A 5,791-nucleotide genomic window follows, 5' to 3' on the forward strand; every position below is an offset into this window, starting at 1 on the left:
GCTTGTGAAATTGACCAAATAAACTCCAGTAAGTGTGACTATATCTCACCATGAATAAATGTTGTTCTTTAATTTAAAAATACTACATTAAACAAGCTACCGAATGCTTGAGCGATTTTTTGATTATAGTATGCAGGATTTGCAAGCGAATCTGTTTTATTTTCTTCTCTGCGTGCCGTCAGAGTATAAATGGTCTGTTGCGAGAAACCATTAATAAACAACGTCTAATAATGCTTCTGTAAACAAAATTTGTCAGCTATGCTGAATTGTTCACTATTTGCTTTTACAGAGAATCGGCCACCAGGGGCAATTTAATAAGATCTGAAAAAGTCCTAATGGTTGCTGCTAATGATTTCATATTTGTTTGGATGAGTTAACCGTTAACATTTCCATTCATCTCAATGGGAACGCACAAACTGGAAGTATGCAACTTGGATGGATTCCAAAAGATGCCAGTTTGAAAACATTTTATAGCAGTGTTAGCTAAACTAGCAGGCAGGGTTATTATTGTTAACTAAAACCAAAACCAAAACCAAAAAAAAAAAAAAAAAAAGTCAAAACAACAACAGTCATTACTTGAAATAAACATTAACTGAAATAAAACAAAAACCTTATACTTAACTTATTTTATTATGACATTTCTCATTTTTGTTTAGTTTAGTTTAAGCTGAAGTACTTAACTAAAACTAAATACAAAAAACTATACAAAATATTTAATAAAAAAGTCAAAAAAGTCATTTCAAATGAAATATACAGATAAAATCTAATTCTAAATATTATTAAAAACCTATAATAGCATATCAGTGATGCTAAAATAACTCCTAGCAGGCTAATTAGCTACTAGTATACTCATCTAGTAGGCTAACCTGCTAGCATTATTCTAAGATGGTCGACTAAACATATGGAATATAATAATATATGTGCCATATCTTTTTTTTTAACAAAATATATTAATTATTGTATTTGTATATTAAACACTTTGACAATGTAACATTAAACGTAACTAAAAATAAATATATTTTTTATATATTGAAAATTTATTAATAGATTTTTTAAATATAATTTATTATTCATTGATTAATTTTTATTTTTTCTAGGAATTCTAAAAGTGGAAATAAATTTAAAATGATATATATTTTGTATTTTTCTTGTATATTTTTGGCCACTGTTTAAGTTAAATGCATTTAACTTCATTTCAATAGTGTGTGTATTTGCAGAAAACACATTTAGTTTCTACATTTCCCATAATACTTTGTGGCAGCAAGAGAGGCAATACAACATATTTAAAATACTTAAAAGCCGTTAAAAATTTGGTCAATTAGTGTTTATATATGTGTGTATGTTGTTGTTGTTTATGTTTTTGCAAAGACCAAACACCAAATGTTAATTTCAAATGGTCATTAATGTTTTGTTCTTAGTTAAGTGTAATAATGGCATCTACCAACAACCGACACTATCCACCGAAAATTCGACCCCCTACTGGTAACGTTGTGAACTTCTTTCATTGAGTTCTGTCTTTTAACTTTATTTATTTATTTTTTAAAACACATTTAACTCTCCGTTTACTTTCGTTGAGCAGTGAACTGTAAGTACTTCACTATCTAACGACCAGCAGATGGACTCAGCATGTGGAAAGAGCAATTGTCGGAAGAGCAATTGTCATTCAGTAATTGTTGCCATTTTCAGTCTCTAATCTGTCACAGAGTCATTCCGGTCACTGATCTGAGACCAGCTTTACTGTCTCGTTAAAACGTTGGGTCTGAGAAACACATAAAAATAAATGACCCTAGATTAGTTTGAAAGTACAAAAACATTTCACATTGATAGTTTCTATAGAAATTCTTGTGTAGCAGTGGTAGCTAAAACAGCAGGCTAATCAGATAGCATTATGCTAATCTAACAGGCTAGAGGGTACAGCAGCTGATCTGAAACCACTGTCTACTTATTTTTAATGTGGTTAGACATTACATCAAAAGGTGGGAGTGGGAAATTAGCTTAGAGCGTGTTGTGAAATAACTGAAATATTTAGCTAATTTTAGCAAGTTTTATGTGTGTGTAGGTTAACTCTGAATCTAAAGTTGCATCTGAGTCGTCCCTGAGTCTAATTAGGACTGAGACAGTCCCACTGATGCTTTAGTAAAGAGACAATGGCTCCGTGTCGTGACATGTTCGCGTTGCCATGGCAGTCAATGGTCTTTTGAACGTCCCTGGACAAATAGCGACTCAAGCGCTAATTAGCCAACAGATTGAACAAGAGGCTCAGGCTCCACATGTTTAGAGCAGCTTTATGGCCACTGTTTTAGGTTGATGAAGCAGTCTTTTCACATGGCAAAAAAAAAAAAACGTGGGTGGTTGTGTCGACTTCTTAGCTGAAGTAAATCACTTCTAAGCTAGGCTAGTTGCTCTCAAAGATTGGAATTTGACTGGATTCAAGTAATGAAAGTACCTCAAAATCAAGTATTTCAGAAACATTTTACTTTCTTGATTTTGTGCAGTGTGTTTTTGCTCCAAGGACATTTCCAACATACCAGCCAGATGATCTTTCTACAACAATAACATTGACAGTTATTCTTATGTGTCTGTGTAAGCCCTGAAGGAGAACGAACAATGCGGAAAGGCAATTCATTTCACTTCACTATAACCTTGCTTCCGCCACAGAGATGCAAAAGGATGACACATAGTTCACGGATTCCCAGGAAGCTTTCAAAATGTCAGACTTGATTTTTTTTTTTTTTTCTAACTCACTTTTGCATGGAACCCGATTGCATTCTGATTCATTTGTTGCTCAAGAAGGAACGACACTATATAATATATATATATAAGCCAGCATATTTTTCACCGCAGATTCCAGCTTGAGGCCACGTATCTAAGTAAAAAATCTGACACAACAGAGATTAGGGCTGTAAGTTTAACCGCTAAGTTAATCACTTAGTATGGAAACCGATATGCAATTCTGATATTTGTGTGCTCGAACAGACGCAACCTACATTAAGACTACAGAGAAAAAAAATCAATCTATATATATCATTATTATATATATATCTTACTATATATATCTATTAATATATATACTATATATATTCCACACACATAGTTAGGGCTGTAAGATTTAACAACGCTAAACTTAATTAATTAGTTTATGCAAAAAATTATGCATTAAAACATTTTAATAGCCCAGTAAACGCACTAGCTTCCGCCCCCCGACCTGTACATCATCTTACATTCACACAGTTGACTGTCGTTCTTTTACAATCTTTACAGAACTACAAATTCATAATGCAGTTATGCCCTTGATAATATGAGGCAGACCACAACAACCCCTGGTATGAGTTTTTCTGTCCATTTTATCATGTTGATATTTTTCTCTCATATTTATCATATGATATTTTTCTCTTGTTGTGTTGTGTTCTATGTCCTATCAATATGACTAATGCAAATTTATAGTTATAAACGTTCATTTAATAAGCATTAATAGTTGCTGTAAACAGTACTATTTAGTATGTCTTGTATAGAATCGGATTTTCATGCCTCGATCCACAGTTCAGCTTTACCAATAAATTGTAAATTAACTTTTGCTGGATTGTCCATATTCCATCCCATTATTTGAAGTAATACTAATGGAACTTCATGTCGCGCCAGGACAGCCAGAAGTGGGGTGGGCCTCTCTAAGAGGGATTAAATTCTGCTGAGCCATCGAAGAAATTCAACGTCCTTCAATTTCCCCAGCTCCGGCCAAGGGGATTCCGGGCTGATCATTTCTTATACTAAATTTGCACTGTGCCTCTACTGACTCAGGGCTCTGCGGAAATGAGCACTTGAGCATCCTTTTCGAAACCAACATACTTCTCTACCTATGCTCTACATTCTGGCAATTTCTGAACTGCATTAAATGGAAATACTGTAAGTGATAGCATTGGTACACTCTTAGAATGCAGAGTCAAAAGGACTGCAGACTTAGCTCCTATTGTACATCACCCTAATAAGCTGAATTTGCCAAGGACAGCTACAGGCTTCTTGTTAACGTTGACCTAGCTACAAACACGTTAGTGATAGAATGGAGTCTTACATGCACTCAAAAGTGCCAACTATTCAAGTTACATTACCCTCAAAAAGTAGCTTTCTCAGAGGTGTTTTAAACAGTTCTTGCTCAGAAAAAAAACAGCCGTAGGCTGTAGAACCTCTCATTAAAAATTACGTCTTAATAATGTTCTTTAAACGTTAGCATGAATTGTCATTCGGAAAGATTGTTTAAACCTGAATTAAGTCTGCTGTTGGAAGTACAGGACCTTGGATACTGTTTACATATTATTTCCAAAAACGTTCAGTAGTTTTTAAAGTCGTTTCATTCTTTTTGCACTAGTAGGCATAAATAGAAAGTCTAGCTGGAGAGAACCATTCAGAAAAACATTTTAAATAACTCAAACTGGAAACATTTGGAAATGATTGTAAAGCTAACCAGGCCTTCTTAACATGGGAAAGCAGTTAGGTTGGCTGTTTCCTGCTAACATGAACAAATCACTCTTGTGCCAGTAGTATTATTTTAGGCTTGTGAAAATATCAATTTGCGTTAACCAACCGCATCAGCCAGTGCATACTCTAGATTTCATGTAGAACTTGGCATCATATCTTATAATGTTATCAAAATTTTAACGCAAAAAAATTGCCAACTAACTCTCCTTTTAAAACTCAGTATACTACATTTCACCAGAAATTGCGTGCTGTTAAGATCTTGCTTAGTTAGCACACTGTGATGCTATCGACTCTCATGGGCCTTTATAACTTACGTTTTGGTGCGATTGGTGGATAAATTCGTATGATTCGTACAATTCAATTGGGGGATTTTCAAATTGGTAAATATAAAACCTTGAACCACTGACTTCTACTTGTGTTAACTTTTGGATGCCCATACAACAATTCGTTTACCTTTGCAATGAACCCACCAGCATCACGAATGCCATCTTTCATCCATATACATTTTGGGAACTTGTTATCCAAATTTTGCCACACAGTGACGCAGATATGTGGGGTGTGTTCATTGAGTGATGGCATTCTCAGGAAGGCATGGATAAGCATCTTCACTAGATAAAGAAGAATAAAACTCTTGGGTTTGAGACTTTAATCTTTGCATCAACTTATTGGCCTGCTGTATGCACAAACAGCTTAAACCACAATGTATTTTTGATTACTTACATGATCATATGACCCTCATTTAATAGTAATTTTATCATTGAGCATGCAGTGCATTGACATGGGAGTATTTGAACTTATTCATGAAAATGATTGGAATTCCTATGGATTGCAGTCACAAACGGATAATTCCCACCTGAAGGGCCCTTTGGAGTGAGAACCAATCATGGCTGCCATATTGAAGAGTCATACAAAAAACAATGGCCCAAGTGCCCTTCGAGAAACAAATGATTTTTAAAAGGGTACAACTTAAGGGTAACAAAAACTTCAGAGTTCCCATGATTTTATGTGTGTGACAACAGCAACTCAGCCAGAATTGTGTTCCAAGGAACAGTTTTTTGGTCTCCTACACCCTTCATCCCTTGATGGGATGAGTCCTTCAGAACAGAAAGCAGTGGTTTGACTTACGTTTGGTTTATAATATTGTTTTTTTTCTTTTAATTTGATGTGTTATTTATGGTTTTTTTATTTCTGTAATGTGATGTATTCTGATTGCTGGATATTTGATGAGAAACAAATGTAGAGAAGCAATTAGGGAAGCACTGATTTTTATTCATTGGCAATCAATTGGATTCTGAAAACTGATATGACAGTTTATAAGTGG

Source organism: Cyprinus carpio, chromosome B22 (assembly GCF_018340385.1).
Source record: "Cyprinus carpio isolate SPL01 chromosome B22, ASM1834038v1, whole genome shotgun sequence".
Lineage (NCBI taxonomy): Eukaryota > Metazoa > Chordata > Actinopteri > Cypriniformes > Cyprinidae > Cyprinus > Cyprinus carpio.